Source organism: Gossypium arboreum, unplaced genomic scaffold (assembly GCF_025698485.1).
Source record: "Gossypium arboreum isolate Shixiya-1 unplaced genomic scaffold, ASM2569848v2 Contig00189, whole genome shotgun sequence".
Lineage (NCBI taxonomy): Eukaryota > Viridiplantae > Streptophyta > Magnoliopsida > Malvales > Malvaceae > Gossypium > Gossypium arboreum.
The window spans coordinates 27,683-48,465 of NW_026440308.1; positions in this window are offsets into that span (position 1 = coordinate 27,683).

The window sequence follows — 20,783 nt, forward strand, 5'->3', positions numbered from 1 at the left end:
GCCCCGTTTTTAATGATTTTCACGTTTTTGAAATCCTTGTAACATGATCTACCTATTTCTACCATTTATTTGAGTTATGATGGAGGTCTAGGGTTTGAACTATGTTATAAATTTGGGTATTTTGATGTTTAATGGTAGATTATGCATGTTTATGGTTGGAGAAACAACTTTTGCTAAGTGATTTTCAATGAAAATGCTAAAAAGGACTAATTTGTAAAAGTTATAAAATTTTTCATAAAAGTGTGATTTAGTGGAAATTGTGGGTTTTTATAGTTATGAAAGTGGTTCGGCTAGGCTTAAAGTGAAAATAAATTGAATGAAAATTATTTTACAAGCTTAGGGTAAAAGTGTAAATATGTTAAATTTAGGGGCAAAAATGTAATTTTTTCCATAGTATGATAAGTTTTAGTAATTAAATGTTTAAATAAACAAAATAAAAGCCAAATTTTGGTCATCTTCAACCCCTCGGCCGAAATTGTGGAGACCACCATGGCTAGGGTTCTGTTTAAGCTTTCCAAGCTCCATAGTAAGTCCGTTCTTGCCCCGTTTTAAATGATTTTCACGTTTTTGAAATCCTTGTAACATGATCTACCTATTTCTACCACTTATTTGAGTTATGATAAAGGTTTAGGGTTTGAACCATGTTATAAATTTGTGTATTTTGATGTTTAATAGTAGATTATGCATGTTTATGGTTGGAGAAACAACTTTTGCTAAGTGATTTTCAATGAAAATGCTAAAAAGGACTAATTTGTAAAAGTTATAAAATTTTTCATAAAAGTGTGATTTTGTGCTAATTATGGGTTTTTATAGTTATGAAAGTGGTTCAGCTAGGCTTAAAGTGAAAATAAATTGAATGAAAATTATCTTACAAACCTAGGGTAAAAGTGTAAATATGATAAAATTTAGGGGCAAAAATTTAGTTTTTTCCATAGTATGATAAAATTTAGTAATTAAATGTTTAAATAAACAAAATAAAAGCCAAATTTTGTTCCTCTTCAATCCCTCGGCCGAAATTTTAAAGACCACCATGGCTAGGGTTTTGTTTAAGCTTTCCAAGCTCCATAGTAAGTATGTTCTTGCCCCGTTTTTAATGATTTTCACGTTTTTGAAATCCTTGTAACATGATCTACCTATTTCTACCATTTATTTGAGTTATGATGGAGGTCTAGGGTTTGAACTATTTTATAAATTTGGGTATTTTGATGTTTAATGGTAGATTATGCATGTTTATGGTTGGAGAAACAACTTTTGCTAAGTGATTTTCAATGAAAATGCTAAAAAGGACTAATTTGTAAAAGTTATAAAATTTTTCATAAAAGTGTGATTTAGTGGAAATTGTGGGTTTTTATAGTTATGAAAGTGGTTGGCTAGGCTTAAAGTGAAAATAAATTGAATGAAAATTATTTTACAAGCTTAGGGTAAAAGTGTAAATATGTTAAATTTAGGGGCAAAAATGTAATTTTTTCCATAGTATGATAAGTTTTAGTAATTAAATGTTTAAATAAACAAAATAAAAGCCAAATTTTGGTCATCTTCAACCCCTCGGCCGAAATTGTGGAGACCACCATGGCTAGGGTTCTGTTTAAGATTTCCAAGCTCCATAGTAAGTCCGTTCTTGCCCCGTTTTAAATGATTTTCACGTTTTTGAAATCCTTGTAACATGATCTACCTATTTCTACCACTTATTTGAGTTATGATGAAGGTTTAGGGTCTGAACCATGTTATAAATTTGTGTATTTTGATGTTTAATGGTAGATTATGCATGTTTATGGTTGGAGAAACAACTTTTGCTAAGTCATTTTCAATGACAATGCTAAAAATGACTAATTTGTAAAACTTATAAAATTTTTCATAAAAGTGTCATTTAGTGGAAATTGTGGGTTTTTATAGTTATGAAAGTGGTTCGGCTAGGCTTAAATTGAAAAAAAATTGAATGAAAATTATTTTACAAGCTTAGGGTAAAAGTGTAAATATGATAAAATTTAGGGGCAAAAATTTAATTTTTTCCATAGTATTAAATGTTTAAATAAACAAAATAAAGGCCAAATTTTGTTCCTCTTCAACCCCTCGGCCAAAATTTTGAAGACCACCATGGCTAGGGTTTTGTTTAAGCTTTCCAAGCTCTATAGTAAGTATGTTCTTGCCCCGTTTTTAATGATTTTCATGTTTTTGAAATCCTTGTAACATGATCTACCTATTTCTACCATTTATTTGAGTTATGATGGAGGTCTAGGGTTTGAACTATGTTATAAATTTGTGTATTTTGATGTTTAATGGTAGATTATGCATGTTTATGGTTGGAGAAACAACTTTTGCTAAGTTATTTTCAATGAAAATGCTAAAAGAACTAATTTGTAAAAGTTATAAATTTTGTCATAAAAGTGTGATTTAGTGGAAATTGTGGGTTTTATAGTTATGAAAGTGGTTGGCTAGGCTTAAAGTGAAAATAAATTGAATGAAAATTATTTTACAAGCTTAGGGTAAAAGTGTAAATATGATAAAATTTAGGGGCAAAAATGTAATTTTTGCCATAGTATAATTAAATTTAGTAATTAAATGTTTAAATAAACAAAATAAAAGCAAAATTTTGGTCATCTTCAACCCCTTGGCCGAAGTTTTGAAGACCACCATACTTAGGGTTTTGTTTAAGCTTTCCAAGCTCCATAGTATGTCCGTTCTTGCCCCGTTTTTAATGATTTTCACGGTTTTGAAATCCTTGTAACATGATCTACCTATTTCTACCATTTATTTGAGTTATGATGAAGGTTTAGGGTTTGAACCATGTTATAAATTTGTGTATTTTGATGTTTAATGGTAGATTATGCATGTTTATGGTTGGAGAAACAACTTTTGCTAAGTGATTTTCAATGAAAATGCTAAAAAGGACTAATTTGTAAAAGTTATAAAATTTTTCATAAAAGTGTGATTTAGTGGAAATTGTGGGTTTTTATAGTTATGAAAGTGGTTCGGCTAGGCTTAAAGTGAAAATAAATTGAATGAAAATTATTTTACAAGCTTAGGGTAAAAGTGTAAATATGTTAAATTTAGGGGCAAAAATGTAATTTTTTCCATAGTATGATAAGTTTTAGTAATTAAATGTTTAAATAAACAAAATAAAAGCCAAATTTTGGTCATCTTCAACCCCTCGGCCGAAATTGTGGAGACCACCATGGCTAGGGTTCTGTTTAAGATTTCCAAGCTCCATAGTAAGTCCGTTCTTGCCCCGTTTTAAATGATTTTCACGTTTTGAAATCCTTGTAACATGATCTACCTATTTCTACCACTTATTTGAGTTATGATGAAGGTTTAGGGTCTGAACCATGTTATAAATTTTGTATTTTGATGTTTAATGGTAGATTATGCATGTTTATGGTTGGAGAAACAACTTTTGCTAAGTGATTTTCAATGACAATGCTAAAAATGACTAATTTGTAAAACTTATAAAATTTTTCATAAAAGTGTGATTTAGTGGAAATTGTGGGTTTTTATAGTTATGAAAGTGGTTCGGCTAGGCTTAAATTGAAAAAAAATTGAATGAAAATTATTTTACAAGCTTAGGGTAAAAGTGTAAATATGATAAAATTTAGGGGCAAAAATTTAATTTTTTCCATAGTATTAAATGTTTAAATAAACAAAATAAAGGCCAAATTTTGTTCCTCTTCAACCCCTCGGCCAAAATTTTGAAGACCACCATGGCTAGGGTTTTGTTTAAGCTTTCCAAGCTCTATAGTAAGTATGTTCTTGCCCCGTTTTTAATGATTTTCACGTTTTTGAAATCGTTGTAACATGATCTACCTATTTCTACCATTTATTTGAGTTATGATGGAGGTCTAGGGTTTGAACTATGTTATAAATTTGTGTATTTTGATGTTTAATGGTAGATTATGCATGTTTATGGTTGGAGAAACAACTTTTGCTAAGTTATTTTCAATGAAAATGCTAAAAAGAACTAATTTGTAAAAGTTATAAATTTTGTCATAAAAGTGTGATTTAGTGGAAATTGTGGGTTTTTATAGTTATGAAAGTGGTTCGGCTAGGCTTAAAGTGAAAATAAATTGAATGAAACTTATTTTACAAGCTTAGGGTAAAAGTGTAAATATGATAAAATTTAGGGGCAAAAATGTAATTTTTGCCATTGTATAATTAAATTTAGTAATTAAATGTTTAAATAAACAAAATAAAAGCAAAATTTTGGTCATCTTCAACCCCTTGGCCGAAGTTTTGAAGACCACCATACTTAGGGTTTTGTTTAAGCTTTCCAAGCTCCATAGTATGTCCGTTCTTGCCCCGTTTTTAATGATTTTCATGGTTTTGAAATCCTTGTAACATGATCTACCTATTTCTACCATTTATTTGAGTTATGACGAAGGTTTAGGGTTTGAACCATGTTATAAATTTGTGTATTTTGATGTTTAATGGTAGATTATGCATGTTTATGGTTGGAGAAACAACTTTTGCTAAGTGATTTTCAATGAAAATGCTAAAAAGGACTAATTTGTAAAAGTTATAAAATTTTTCATAAAAGTGTGATTTAGTGGAAATTGTGGGTTTTTATAGTTATGAAAGTGGTTCGGCTAGGCTTAAAGTGAAATTAAATTGAATGAAAATTATTTTACAAGCTTAGGGTAAAAGTGTAAATATGTTAAATTTAGGGGCAAAAATATAATTTTTTCCATAGTATAATAAGTTTTAGTAATTAAATGTTTAAATAAACAAAATAAAAGCCAAATTTTGGTCATCTTCAACCCCTCGGCCGAAATTGTGGAGACCACCATGGCTAGGGTTCTGTTTAAGCTTTCCAAGCTCCATAGTAAGTCCGTTCTTGCCCCGTTTTAAATGATTTTCACGTTTTTGAAATCCTTGTAACATGATCTACCTATTTCTACCACTTATTTGAGTTATGATGAAGGTTTAGGGTCTGAACCATGTTATAAATTTTTGTATTTTGATGTTTAATGGTAGATTATGCATGTTTATGGTTGGAAAAACAACTTTTGCTAAGTGATTTTGAATGACAATGCTAAAAAGGACTAATTTGTAAAAGTTATAAAATTTTTCATAAAAGTGTGATTTAGTGGAAATTGTGATTTTTTATAGTTATGAAAGTGGTTCGGCTAGGCTTAATTTGAAAAAAATTGAATGAAAATTATTTTACAAGCCTAGGGTAAAAGTGTAAATATGATAAAATTTAGGGGCAAAAATTTAATTTTTTCCATAGTACGACAAAATTTAGTAATTAAATGTTTAAATAAACAAAATAAAAGCCAAATTTTGTTCCTCTTCAACCCCTCGGCCGAAATTTTGAAGACCACCATGGCTAGGGTTTTGTTTAAGCTTTCCAAGCTCCATAGTAAGTATGTTCTTGCCCCGTTTTTAATGATTTTCACGTTTTTGAAATCCTTGTAACATGATCTACCTATTTCTACCATTTATTTGAGTTATGATGGAGGTCTAGGGTTTGAACTATGTTATAAATTTGTGTATTTTGATGTTTAATGGTAGATTATGCATGTTTATGGTTGGAGAAACAACTTTTGCTAAGTGATTTTTAATGAAAATGCTAAAAAGGACTAATTTGTAAAAGTTATAAAATTTTGTCATAAAAGTGTGATTTAGTGGAAATTGTGGGTTTGTATAGTTATGAAAGTGGTTCGGCTAGGCTTAAAGTGAAAATAAATTGAATGAAAATTATTTTACAAGCTTAGGGTAAAAGTGTAAATATGATAAAATTTAGGGGCAAAAATGTAATTTTTGCCATAGTATGATTAAATTTAGTAATTAAATGTTTAAATAAACAAAATAAAAGCAAAATTTTGGTCATCTTCAACCCCTTGGCCGAAATTTTGAAGACCACCATACTTAGGGTTTTGTTTAAGCTTTCCAAGCTCCATAGTATGTCCGTTCTTGCCCCGTTTTTAATGATTTTCACGTTTTTGAAATCCTTGTAACATGATCTACCTATTTCTACCATTTATTTGAGTTATGATGAAGGTTTAGGGTTTGAACCATGTTATAAATTTGTGTATTTTGATGTTTAATGGTAGATTATGCATGTTTATGGTTGGAGAAACAACTTTTGCTAAGTGATTTTCAATAAAAATGCTAAAAAGGACTAATTTGTAAAAGTTATAAAATTTTTCATAAAAGTGTGATTTAGTGGAAACTGTGGGTTTTTATAGTTATGAAAGTGGTTCGGCTAGGCTGAAATTGAAAATAAATTTAATGAAAATTATTGTACAAGCCTAGGGTTAAAGTGTAAATATGATAAAATTTAGGGGCAAAAATTTAATTTTTTCCATAGTATGATAAAGTTTAGTAATTAAATGTTTAAATAAACAAAATAAAAGCCAAATTTTGAAGACCACCATGGCTAGGGTTTTGTTTAAGCTTTCCAAGCTCCATAGTAAGTATGTTCTTGCCCCGTTTTTAATGATTTTCACATTTTTGAAATCCTTGTAACATGATCTACCTATTTCTACCATTTATTTGAGTTATGATGGAGGTCTAGGGTTTGAACTATGTTATAAATTAGTGTATTTTGATGTTTAATGGTAGATTATGCATGTTTATGGTTGGAGAAACAACTTTTGCTAAGCGATTTTCAATGAAAATGCAAAAAAGGACTAATTTGTAAAAGTTATAAATTTTGTTATAAAAGTGTGATTTAGTGGAAATTCTGGGTTTTTATACTTATGAAAGTGGTTCGGCTAGGCTTAAAGTGAAAATATGTAACACCCCGAACCCGAGACCATTGCCGGTGTCGGACACGAGGGGTTAACAAGCCAAGTTCACATGGTTTGCCCACCAATTTGACATTTCCAGTCAGGCTGGAAGACTGCATCACCGTCGCCTTAAAAATCATATCTCGAGTTTCAAAACTCGGAAACTGGTTTCGTAAATTTTCCCTGAATTTAGACTCATATATCCATCCATGGATTTATTTCTAGAATTTTTGGATGGGTCAATTGGTACAGTTTATTAGTTAAAGTCACCCATGTTACAGGGATCGACTGCTCTGACCTTCGCGCGGTATAACTTGAATATCTCTCTGTACAGGGCTTTAATGCTGGTTTCGTTTGTTTCTAATGAAACTAGACTCAAAATGGAATCTGTACATATAAGGTATGTCGCATAATTCTTTCTGGATAATTTATAGTAAATTTTTAAAGTTGCGACAGGGAACCCAGAAACCGTTCTGGCCCTGTCTCACAATAGCATTAATATCTCTTAACATGTAACTCCTATGACCATTTCGTTTCTTCCATATGAAAATAGACTCATCAAGGTTAATTTACATAGCTTATTCACTATTTAATTCCATTTCTACGAATTTTGGTGATTTTTCACATTCACGTCACTGCAGCTGGCAGCATCTGTTTTTAAGGTAGGTCTTACCTATTTGGTAGTCTCCATGAACCAACTAGTCTTTGCCATACATAGGTTCATATATGATCATTTTAACCATGCCAATGGCTGATCATATGACCAACATTCCCATTTCAAGCCATAGCCACATCATGACACCAAATATATACATACAAACCACAATTATTCTAAGTTCATGTTCCTTTTCGAGCCATTTTCGCATGGCCGTACATACTTACATCACCACATATTTAACAAACAAGGGTAGTCCTATACATGCCATTTCAAGTTCAACCAAGAATTTATACCAAAATGGGGGCTTGATAGTGTGGATGACTTCGACTTCAACGATCCCGAATCCGATTGCTATCGAGCGAAATCTAGAAAGCGAGAGCCAAAAGCGGGAGTAAGCATTTTTATGCTTAGTAAGTCTCAAGGAATATAATCAACTCTAATTACAGCAATACATTCACATAGTTAAATGCATCATTTCATTAATGCGCATTCACATAATCATACTTACTTTACCATCCCAACTCTTATGTTCCTACACAAATAACGGCTTCATTAAGGCCGATAACTCGCTCCATCATAGGAGCGGATATTCATACGCTCTTACTCCTAGCGCGCAAAGCACACACCGCACTTACCTTATCATTGGGAAATTTCACAAGTGCATTAGCTGAAATTTTCCAGCAAGCTCATAATTTTCAAATCACATACCTTCGGAGTTCATCCGGATGTCGGTACTCGTTCAATCGCCTTCGGGACATAGCCCGGTTATGGTAACCCGCACCAAGGCCAACGGGACTTTACCGGATATCACGATTTGCACAAATGCCTTGGTCTTAGCCGGATTTAACAACTTGCACGAATGCCTTGGTCTTAGCCGGATATAGCTACTAGCACAATTGCCTTGGTCTTAACCGGATATAAATTTCAGCATAATTGTCTTGGGCTTAGCCGGATATCATTCAATTTCTCATGCACACATACATCAATAATCATTGGACATACATATTTCATTTTCGTTACTAAGGCTCAAACACAATTATAATCATTAGCATATTCGCCGGGACTTAGCCGGGTGGAATTCAAATACTCATACACACATGATCAATAATCATACACATCCATGTTTCATCTTACATAATTCAAGTAAGATCACTTCTTGAGGACTTACCTCGGATGTTGTCGAACGGCTTTTTGGCTATTCGATCACCTTTTCCTTCCCTTGTCCAATTGTGGCCCTCTTAGCTCTTGAGCTAATTCAAACAAATTCAATTTATTAAAACCTCATTGTGCTTGCTTATGGCGAATATGACAAGGATTTTAAATGGTCATATGGCCACTCTTTAGCTTGAATACACAATGGTCATGCACATTTTATACTACATCAAGCAATTCAATACAATTTATTTGAGCATCAAGGAAATGCTAAGGCCTTCAATAGGCTACCCAAGGCGAATATTCATGTACATGTTGAGGCCAATTATGCACTTAATACCTCACAAAAACAGCATGCATTTTACTAGTTAATGCTTTGCATATTGTGGCTCAAAACTTATAATATAGCATCAAGCACTTATATGTGTGCTAGGCGAATTGTGCTTGAAATTTCACAATTATTCTTCAACATCTTCTTCTTTAAACCAACTTATTCATCACTTACTTCATAGCCAAAACATCATGTGCAAACATATATATACAATATGAGCATGGCGAATTTTCAAGGTGTCCATAGCCATCCAAAATACAAATTTTAACTAACATGCAAGAAGCATGAACCATGCTCATGAATGGCGAATATGACAATCATGCTCCTTTTCAACTTCAATCATGATAAATCAAAAGAAGGCTCAAATCTTGCTCAAGAGTAGACAATCCATCATTGCATGCATCATCATCAAGCTTCACACTTAGCATGCAATGGCTTTATCACCATAACAACTTTGGCCAAATACCATTTCCATGGCTTAACAAAGATTTGAGCCATGGCTAACATGCACATCAAGTTAGCAACCAAAACATGCATGAAACTCCTAACACAACCTCATACATACCTTAATCTTGATGCAAACTTGGCCAAATCTCCTTCTAGATCTCTTCCAAACCAAGCATGAAGCAAAATCCTCCTTCTTCCTTAGTTTTGGCTCAAAGAAAGGATGAACAAAATTTTTTCTTTCCTTCTCTACAACTCACGGCAATGGGGGATTACCACACTCACACACATTTTTTTTTCATTTTTTATCACCCATACACCTTTGTTTATTATTTCACCCTAATGCACCAACAAAACATGTTTCATGACATGTTTAGCCCATCCTCCTTGTCATGGCCGGCCACCACCTATAAAAGGGGAATTTGACATGCAAGTCCATTATTTTGCATGCATGCTTTAATTAGTCATCACACATTTCCTATCATACTTTCAAAGTTCATTACTAAGTCCTTTCTTGTGGAATTCACCCTTATAACACTAAATCAATCATCATAAAATGTCATACATGAGCACACACATATTATAGGCATCAAAATAAATTTTAATTATTTTTATGCCTCGGTTTTGTGGTCCCGAGACCACCTTCCGACTAGGGTCAATTTTGGCTGTCACAACTCTCCCCACTTAAGAAATTTTCGTCCCGAAAATCTTACCGATAAATAGGTTTGGATATCGCTCTTTCATAGAGTTCTCGGTCTCCCAAGTAGCTTATTCTATCCGTGCTTGAGCCATAACACTTTTACTAGCGGAACCCGCTTGTTTCACAACTCTTTCACTTCTCGTGATAGGATACGAATCGGTTCTTCCTCATAACTCATATTAGCTTGAATTTCAATTTCGATGGACTAATCACGTGCGATGGATCGGATCTATAGCGTCGAAGCATCGAAGCGTGAAAGACATCGTGAACCTTTTCGAGTTCGGGGGCAAAGTCAAACGATATGCCTTTGGATCGACTCGCCGGATATCTCATATGGCCCAACAAACCTCGGGCTCAACTTGCCCTTACGGCCGAATCGAGTATCTTTTTCCAAGGCGATACCTTGAGGAACACTTTATCACCCACGATACTCGATATTCTTACGCTTCAGATCCGCGTCGACTTCTCGACGATCGGAGGTTATCTTGAGACTTTCACGGATTACTTTCATTTCTGTTCAGCATCCCTAATCAAATCCACCCGAAAATCTTGCTTTCACCGAGATCGGTCCAAAACAATGGTGTACGGCATTTACGACCGTACAAGGCCTCGTAGGGTGCCATTTAATACTTGATTGAAAATTTGTTGTTGTAAGCGAATTCAATCAACGGCAAATACCGTTCCCATGAACCACTAAACTCGAGGACGCAACATCTTAACATATCCTCAAGTATCCGAATTATCCGCTCGGATTGACCATCGGTTTGAGGGTGAAAGCGGTCTTTGAAATGCAACTTGGTACCCAAAGCTTCTTGCAACTTTTTCCAAAATCGCGAGGTAAATCTCGGATCTCTATCGACACGATGGAAATAGGCACCCCATGTAATCTCACAACTGAGAAAGCGTACAATTCCGCTAATTTGTCCATTGAAAATCCGTGCGTCACGGGGACAAAGTGGGCCGACTTAGTCAATCGATCTACCACGACCCAAACCGCATCCTTCTTACTTGCGACAATGGCGGTCCGGATACAAAGTCCATTGTGACTCGATCCCATTTCCACTCGGGTATTGTGATTGGTGAAGTAATCACGAAGGCACGATGTTCCGCTTTCACTTGTTGACATATTAAACATCTTGAAACAAAGTCGGAGATGTCTCGCTTCATACCATGCCACCAAAACCGGCGTTTCAAATCATTGTACATCTTCGTACTCCCCGGGTGGATTGCCATTCGGCTACAATGGGCTTCATTCAGAATTATCGAAATGAGTTCCGAATTCTTTGGGACACACCGACGACTTTTGAACCTCAAACAATCGTCATCGTCGATTTGAAACTCCGAGTCCTTGTTCGAACACACGCACCGCTTTTGCAACCAACTCGTCGTCGACTTTCGAGCTTCTCGAATTTGGTGTGTCAATAATGGTTTGGCTTTCAATTCAGCCACTAACACACTGTCGGATCGGACAGACAAGTGCACATTCATCGCTCGTAAAGTGAATAACGATTTACGACTCAAGGCATCCGCAACCATATTCGCCTTTCCCGGGTGATAGTCAATGATCACTCATAATCCTTTAACAGCTCGAGCCAACGTCTTTGTCGCAGATTTAAGTCTCTTTGGGTCATCAAATATTTGAGACTTTTGTGATCCGAGTATACATGGCACCTTTCACCAAATAAGTAATGTCGCCAAATCTTTAAGGCGAATACGATGGCGGCCAGCTCGAGATCATGAGTCGGATAATTTTTCTCATGTGGCTTTAATTGCCTCGGCGCGCAGGCCACAACTCGACCTTCTTGCATTAATACGCAACCTAACCCAAGTAGAGGCGTCGCTATAGATGACAAACTCCTTGCCGGACTCGGGTTGCACTAGAATTGGGGCTTCGATCAAATAAGTTTTCGATTGATCGAAACCTTTTGGCATTTCTCATCCATTCGAACTTAACGTCCTTTTGGAGTAAGCCGTCATCGGCGTGGCTATCGTTGAGAAGCCTTTACAAATCGTCGGTAATAACAAGCAAGCCCCAAAAACTCGAACCTCATTAATATTTCTGGAGGCTTCCAATTAAGTATGGCTGAAATTTTATTCGGGTCGACTCGAATACCCGATGCAGATACCACATGACCCAAGAAGCTAACCTCTCTTAACCAGAACTCACACTTGCTGAACTTAGCATATAATTGCTTGTCCCGTAAAATTTGCAGCACTAACCGTAGGTGTTCAGCATGTTCGGTCTCATTTCTTGAATAGACCAAGATGTCATCAATGAACACGACTACGAATCGATCCAAATATGGTCTAAAGATCCGATTCATTAAATCCATAAATACCGCAGGGGCATTAGTGAGCCCAAACGGCATCACTAGGAACTCATAGTGACCATATCTCGTTCTGAAGGCGGTCTTGGGCACGTCCGAATCTCGGATTCGCAATTGATAGTAGCCCGATCTCAAATCTATTTTCGAGAACACCGAGGCTCCCTTCAGTTGATCGAACAAGTCGTCAATACGTGGCAACGGATATTTGTTCTTTATCGTCGCTTTATTAAGCTGACGATAGTCGATGCACAGCCGCATGGTTCCATCCTTCTTTTTCACGAACAACACTGGCGCACCCTAAGGCGAAAAACTCGGGCGAGCAAAACCTCTATCCACCAATTCTTGCAACTGAGCTTCCAACTCCTTTAATTCCGTTGGTGCCATACGATACGGAGCTATCGAAATTGGAGTGGTACCAGGTACCAATTCGATGCCAAATTCTATTTCCCGAACAGGTGGTAAACCCGGCAATTCTTCAGGGAAAACATCCGGGTATTCACAAACCACGCACGATTCGGGTTTCTTTTCGATTCCTTGTCATCGAAAGCACGACGCAGTACGCTTCGCACTCTTTTCTTACATATTTTCGGGCCAACATTGCGATATTACGGTGGCAACCCCTTTAAGTCCGTAGACTTAACCCGAATTATCTCGTTATTCGCACCTCAAATCGATAGTCTTGCTTTTGCAATTTACGACCGCATCGTGCATGGTCAACCCATCCAAACCAAGAATAACGTCGAATTCATCGAGCGGCAAAAGCATCAAGTCCGCCGGAAACAAGAACCTCGGAACACTAGGAGACTTTTCTTGCACACTTTGTTGACAAGCACGTAATGACCCAAGGGTTTGACACCGAATTACAAACTCATGAGACTCAATAGGCAAAGTCTTCTTTGGATGCTAAGGTTTCACATATATAAGATTGAGTAGAACCAGGGTCAATCAACGCAATCACTTTAGTATTGAAAAGGGTGAAAGCACCGTAATGACATCCGGAGAGGCAGCATCCTCGGCGTGCGGCGTATGGCATAAGTCCTCGCGAGAGCACGAGCCTCGAGATCGATGGTAGCATCTCTAGATCCTCTCGACCGCCACCGACATTGCCCATATTTCTAGGTGGCCTACCTCGGCGATGGTAGCACCCGAGTTTCCACTCGACTCACATTCTATTCAAGCTTCCTCGGGCAATCCTTCCTAAAGTGGTCGGCCGATCCACACTTATAGCAGGAGTGATCACGAAACCAACAGCTCCCGAATGCCATTTGCCACAATGTTGACACTCCGCCTCTCTCGGCGATCATTTCCACCATGGCGATCGAAGTGACTCGTGTGGTCAGGGGGTCGATCGCGTCCTCGTCTAAAAAGCCCAAAGCGCCTCTAGACCGGTTCACATCATCTCGAAATCTCTTGATTGCTGTTGAAGAGACTTTCCGAGGACCTCTTCGAATTCTCCGGTTCCCACATCACTTTTTGTTTCTCCTTTCTAAGCTCTTCGACTTTACAAGCTTGCTCAACAAGTACTACGATCTCTCGTATTTCGAGAATGCCAACGAACATCCTTATATCATCATTCAGCCCATCCTCGAAGCATTTACACATAATAGCTTTGGACGAAATGCATTCTCGCGTGTATCGGCTAAGCCTCACAAATTTTCGTTCATAGTCGGTAACCGACATAGAACCTTGCTTAAGATCAAGAAATTCCCAAGTCACTTGCTCTCTAGGTACCACGAAGTCGAGTACTCCACCAATAGTAGGTGGAATCACGTAGCAAGGAGATGGTACACTTTAAGCATTCATCGGGTGTACAAGATAGCTCATCGAGCACCGGATAGTGTTGTCCAACCGAAATTCAGCTCGTTCGGCATCATCATCATCCGTAGCTTTAAATTCAGTGGCCCCATGTTTTGAATCCTATCGATTGGGGCTTACTTGACCTTATTTGGTCGATTACGGAGGTATTGTAGGTCTTGGGGTTGCATTTGTCGGGAATGGAGGTCGTGGGACAGCCGTGTTAGTTCGAATGTATTGATTAAACCATTCGTTCATCACACTATAAAAGGCTTGCCTAGCCTCATCATTCGGATTGCTGGCCATAGGTTGAGAGTCCGCTTGGCGCTGTCCCTTGTGCGGGAGCAGCGCCACACTCTCCACATCATCAGCTATTGCTCGGTTGGGATCGGGACCCATTGCTATAAACAAACTCAAAGTCAAATTGTCAGAAATCACCACACTATCGATTCATCATTTAATGGCATGTATAGCTAGACCCCAAACACCTCACGGTAGTCCTAGAATCGACTAAACCGTGGCTCGATACCATAAAATTGTAACACCCGAACCCGAGACCATTGCGGTGTCGGACACGAGGGGTTAACAAGCCAAGTTCACATGGTTTGCCCACCAATTTGACATTTCCAGTCAGGCTGGAAGACTGCATCACCGTCGCCTTAAAAATCATATCTCGAGTTTCAAAACTCGGAAACTGGTTTCGTAAATTTTCCCTGAATTTAGACTCATATATCCATCCATGGATTTATTTCTAGAATTTTGGATGGGTCAATTGGTACAGTTTATTAGTTAAAGTCACCCATGTTACAGGGATCGACTGCTCTGACCTTCGCGCGGTATAACTTGAATATCTCTCTGTACAGGGCTTTAATGCTGGTTTCGTTTGTTTCTAATGAAACTAGACTCAAAATGGAATCTGTACATATAAGGTATGTCGCATAATTCTTTCTGGATAATTTATAGTAAATTTTAAAGTTGCGACAGGGAACCCAGAAACCGTTCTGGCCCTGTCTCACAATAGCATTAATATCTCTTAACATGTAACTCCTATGACCATTTCGTTTCTTCCATATGAAAATAGACTCATCAAGGTTAATTTACATAGCTTATTCACTATTTAATTCCATTTCTACGAATTTTGGTGATTTTTCACATTCACGTCACTGCAGCTGGCAGCATCTGTTTTAAGGTAGGTCTTACCTATTTGGTAGTCTCCATGAACCAACTAGTCTTTGCCATACATAGGTTCATATATGATCATTTTAACCATGCCAATGGCTGATCATATGACCAACATTCCCATTTCAAGCCATAGCCACATCATGACACCAAATATATACATACAAACCACAATTATTCTAAGTTCATGTTCCTTTTCGAGCCATTTTCGCATGGCCGTACATACTTACATCACCACATATTTAACAAACAAGGGTAGTCCTATACATGCCATTTCAAGTTCAACCAAGAATTTATACCAAAATGGGGGCTTGATAGTGTGGATGACTTCGACTTCAACGATCCCGAATCCGATTGCTATCGAGCGAAATCTAGAAAACCGAGAGCCAAAGCGGCGGAGTAAGCATTTTATGCTTAGTAAGTCTCAAGGAATATAATCAACTCTAATTACAGCAATACATTCACATAGTTAAATGCATCATTTCATTAATGCGCATTCACATAATCATACTTACTTTACCATCCCAACTCTTATGTTCCTACACAAATAACGGCTTCATTAAGGCCGATAACTCGCTCCATCATAGGAGCGGATATTCATCGCTCTTACTCCTAGCGCGCAAAGCACACACCGCACTTACCTTATCATTGGGAAATTTCACAAGTGCATTAGCTGAAATTTTCCAGCAAGCTCATAATTTTCAAATCACATACCTTCGGAGTTCATCCGGATGTCGGTACTCGTTCAATCGCCTTGGGACATAGCCGGTTATGGTAACCCGCACCAAGGCCAGCGGGACTTTACCCGGATATCACGATTTGCACAAATGCCTTGGTCTTAGCCGGATTTAACAACTTGCACGAATGCCTTGGTCTTAGCCCGGATATAGCTACTAGCACAATTGCCTTCGGTCTTAACCGGATATAAATTTCAGCATAATTGTCTTGGGGCTTAGCCCGGATATCATTCAATTTCTCATGCACACATACATCAATAATCATTGGACATACATATTTCATTTTCGTTATTAAGGCTCAAACACAATTATAATCATTAGCATATTCGCCGGGACTTAGCCGGGTGGAATTCAAATACTCATACACACATGATCAATAATCATACACATCCATGTTTCATCTTACATAATTCAAGTAAGATCACTTCTTGAGGACTTACCTCGGATGTTGTCGAGCGGCTTTTTCGGCTATTCGATCACCTTTTCCTTCCCTTGTCCAATTGTGGCCCTCTTAGCTCTTGAGCTAATTCAAACAAATTCAATTTATTAAAACCTCATTGTGCTTGCTTATGGCGAATATGACAAGGATTTTAAATGGTCATATGGCCACTCTTTAGCTTGAATACACAATGGTCATGCACATTTTATACTACATCAAGCAATTCAATACAATTTATTTGAGCATCAAGGAAATGCTAAGGCCTTCAATAGGCTACCCAAGGCCGAATATTCATGTACATGTTGAGGCCAATTATGCACTTAATACCTCACAAAAACAGCATGCATTTTACTAGTTAATGCTTTGCATATTGTGGCTCAAAACTTATAATATAGCATCAAGCACTTATATGTGTGCTAGGCGAATTGTGCTTGAAATTTCACAATTATTCTTCAACATCTTCTTCTTTAAACCAACTTATTCATCACTTACTTCATAGCCAAAACATCATGTGCAAACATATATATACAATATGAGCATGGCGAATTTTCAAGGTGTCCATAGCCATCCAAAATACAAATTTTAACTAACATGCAAGAAGCATGAACCATGCTCATGAATGGCCGAATATGACAATCATGCTCCTTTTCAACTTCAATCATGATAAATCAAAAGAAGGCTCAAATCTTGCTCAAGAGTAGACAATCCATCATTGCATGCATCATCATCAAGCTTCACACTTAGCATGCAATGGCTTTATCACCATAACAACTTTGGCCAAATACCATTTCCATGGCTTAACAAAGATTTGAGCCATGGCTAACATGCACATCAAGTTAGCAACCAAAACATGCATGAAACTCCTAACACAACCTCATACATACCTTAATCTTGATGCAAACTTGGCCAAATCTCCTTCTAGATCTCTTCCAAACCAAGCATGAAGCAAAAATCCTCCTTCTTCCTTAGTTTTGGCTCAAAGAAAGGATGAACAAAATTTTTTCTTTCCTTCTCTACAACTCACGGCAATGGGGGGGGATTACCACACTCACACACATTTTTTTTCATTTTTTTATCACCCATACACCTTTGTTTATTATTTCACCCTAATGCACCAACAAAACATGTTTCATGACATGTTTAGCCCATCCTCCCTTGTCATGGCCGCCACCACCTATAAAAGGGGAATTTGACATGCAAGTCCATTATTTTGCATGCATGCTTTAATTAGTCATCACACATTTCCCTATCATACTTTCAAAGTTCATTACTAAGTCCTTTCTTGTGGAATTCACCCTTATAACACTAAATCAATCATCATAAAATGTCATACATGAGCACACACATATTATAGGCATCAAAATAAATTTTTAATTATTTTTATGCCTCGGTTTTGTGGTCCCGAGACCACCTTCCGACTAGGGTCAATTTTGGGCTGTCACAAAATAAATTGAATGAAAATTATTTTACAAGCTTAGGGTAAAAGTGTAAATATGTTAAATTTAGGGGCAAAAATGTAATTTTTCTAATAGTATGATAAGTTTTAGTAATTAAATGTTTAAATAAACAAAATAAAAGCCAAATTTTGGTCATCTTCAACCCCTCGTGTAACGCCCCAATTTTCAGGAATCCTGTGAATGTTGGCATAGGTTTAATTATGTTAGTAGGCCTCTAGAAGGCCCAAGCTTAAGATAGAACCCGATAATTTTAGTTAATTTTTGTTCCATAAGAAAAAGGGAGTGAAATTATGAAATAGGACCTATGTGAAAATGTTTGAAAATGCTATAGGCTAAATTGAAGTGGCCAAATAAATAGGAGTGCAAAATAGGAGGATTTACATGACAAACCTCCCATTTTACATGAAGTGGCCAACCATCATGTTGTTGTAGACAAATTGATACAAATTGATAATAGGTTAGGTAAATGTTCCATGATAATAGGTTAGGTAAATGTTTCATGATAATGGGTTAGTTAAATGTTTCATGATAAGAATATCATGTCTTTTGTATTAAAGAATTAAATGGATGAAATATGAAGTTTTATTAAAAGAAAAAGGGGTGAAAAGAACAAAGTTTTGTCCATCTTTGTTCATCATAGCTGAAAGTTAGAGAAGAGAAAGGAGAGGAGAAAGCTCTTGAGTTTTCGGTCATTAGGAGGAGGAAAATTGAAGGTAAGTTCTTGGTACCTTGCTTCTATTTTGAGGTTCATGAGTTCTTCTTGATTCTACCTTAACTCTTGAAGTATATTTTGATTTTTAGTTGTGTTGTGAGCATTTAGTCATGAATTAAAATGAAGGAAATGGTTGTTGTTTCATGTTCTTTTGATGAAAAATGGAAGATAGGTGAAGTTGAGCCAAACAAATAAGCATGCATGTGCCTTAGATGTTAAAGGGAAAAATCAGCTAACATGTTGTGCTTTAAAATGATGAAATGGAGATTATGCTTAAGTAAAAATCATAGATATGTGATGATTGATTGGTGATATACATGTTTAAATAACATGCATACAAGATAGGTGTATGAAAGAGTGATTTGGTAATAAATCTGCTTGGGACAGCAGTAGTAACGTGACTTTGGAAAATCACCATAAATTGTGGGAGATGAATTAGAAGCTGAATAAATTATGTAATTAAAGCTTATTGAGTCTAGTTTCTAATGAAATAAACAAGAACATATTTTTAATTCTGTACAATGAGAAATTTGATTCGTAATGAAGGGTGGTCAGATTAGTCAAACAGTGAAACATGGGAAACTTTGAGAAAAATCTGGTATTGATTGGCTAAACCAAAAATTCTAAAAATTTTATGGATAGAAGATATATGAGTCTATTTTCAGGGAAAATTAACGGAACTTGATTTGGAGTTTCGTAGATCCAGTTATAAATAATTTAGTCACTGTTACTCAGGAAGATAGCTTGCAATGAAATTATGATTATGTGGTAAACATTGACAAAAATTTGTTAATGAGTTGCTTATTGATTTCTTATAAGCTTACTATGATCTGTAGGTGTGGTTGGCCGAATATTGTAAGGGGTTAATACGTAGTTTGTATTTGAATAGTTAGATTAACGTGTTAGTAATCCAATTGTAGGCGGTTAGTGTGTGGATCTCGTCGACATATCGTCATAAGCAGTGTGTAAATGACACCCTCTCATAGACTAGATTGGCAAAAGCGAAAAGCGAAATGCCTAAAAGTCGGTATTTTGGGAATTTTGAGTGTCTGAATGCTCGTAAGATAGTTGGGTTTGTATATTTGGTAATCTAAAGTAATAAACTGCAGACGCATACGATTTCGTACATTTTGATAATTTGAGCTTAATGGGCCAAAGATCGATTCATGGGCCAACAGGCCCAATTCGGTAAGTATGCGCGGTAAGTGTTCTGATAGCTAGGATATGCATGAAAACCCTAAAAGCAGCAAAATTACTATAATACCCCTATGTATGGAAAATTACTATTATACCCCTAGGTGCAAAATTACCGTTATACCCCTAGGGTTAATTTTGACTGAAAAGCATGACGTTCTGATTCTGTATGATGTATGCCATGATTATATATCTGTTGCATGGGGACATGGGTTATATTATGGAGGAAGCGTCCTGGTGGCTATGCCATAATTATCTGATCTGGTGGCTTTGCCACATATATCTGTTCTGGTGGCTATGCCACGATTATTTGATCTGGTGGCTCTGCCACATATATCTGTTCTGGTGGCTCTGCCACAATATCTGTATCTGGTGACTTCGTCACAATATCTGGCAGCCTCGCTGCGATTTCTGTGGTGTGTAGCGGTTGGGTGGGTCGAGTAGTCTCCCCACATGGTGTAAGGCTGGTACGGGGGTGTTATGGATGAATCTGGTTGGGTTTCTACATAAACATGTAATATCTGTTCTGTTCTATTATGGGCCTATGGGCTTTATTCTTAATTACATTCAGGCTAAGGCCAACTTATTATGTTTACGTGGGTTGAGTGATATAGGCTATGGTTGGGTTATTTTACACCTTGAGTTTCCCCAAACTCACCCTTTTATTTTCATCCATGCGGTAATCCCCAACCATAGTGGGCTTGGAGTGTGAGGGAATTCGGAGTGGCCACCATTCGAAAGTTTGATTTTCTTCGTGAGCTGGACATCCTTTTATTTACGTTTGAAGTTTTGGGTTTTAAATGTAATAAGGTGTTTAATTATTTTGATGGTTTTAATATGTATTACTAAGATAGGTAATACTTATTTTAAGCTGTTGAAATTAGATAGCTTTAGGGCGTTTTCAAAAACAACAGTTGATTTCAAAATAACACGA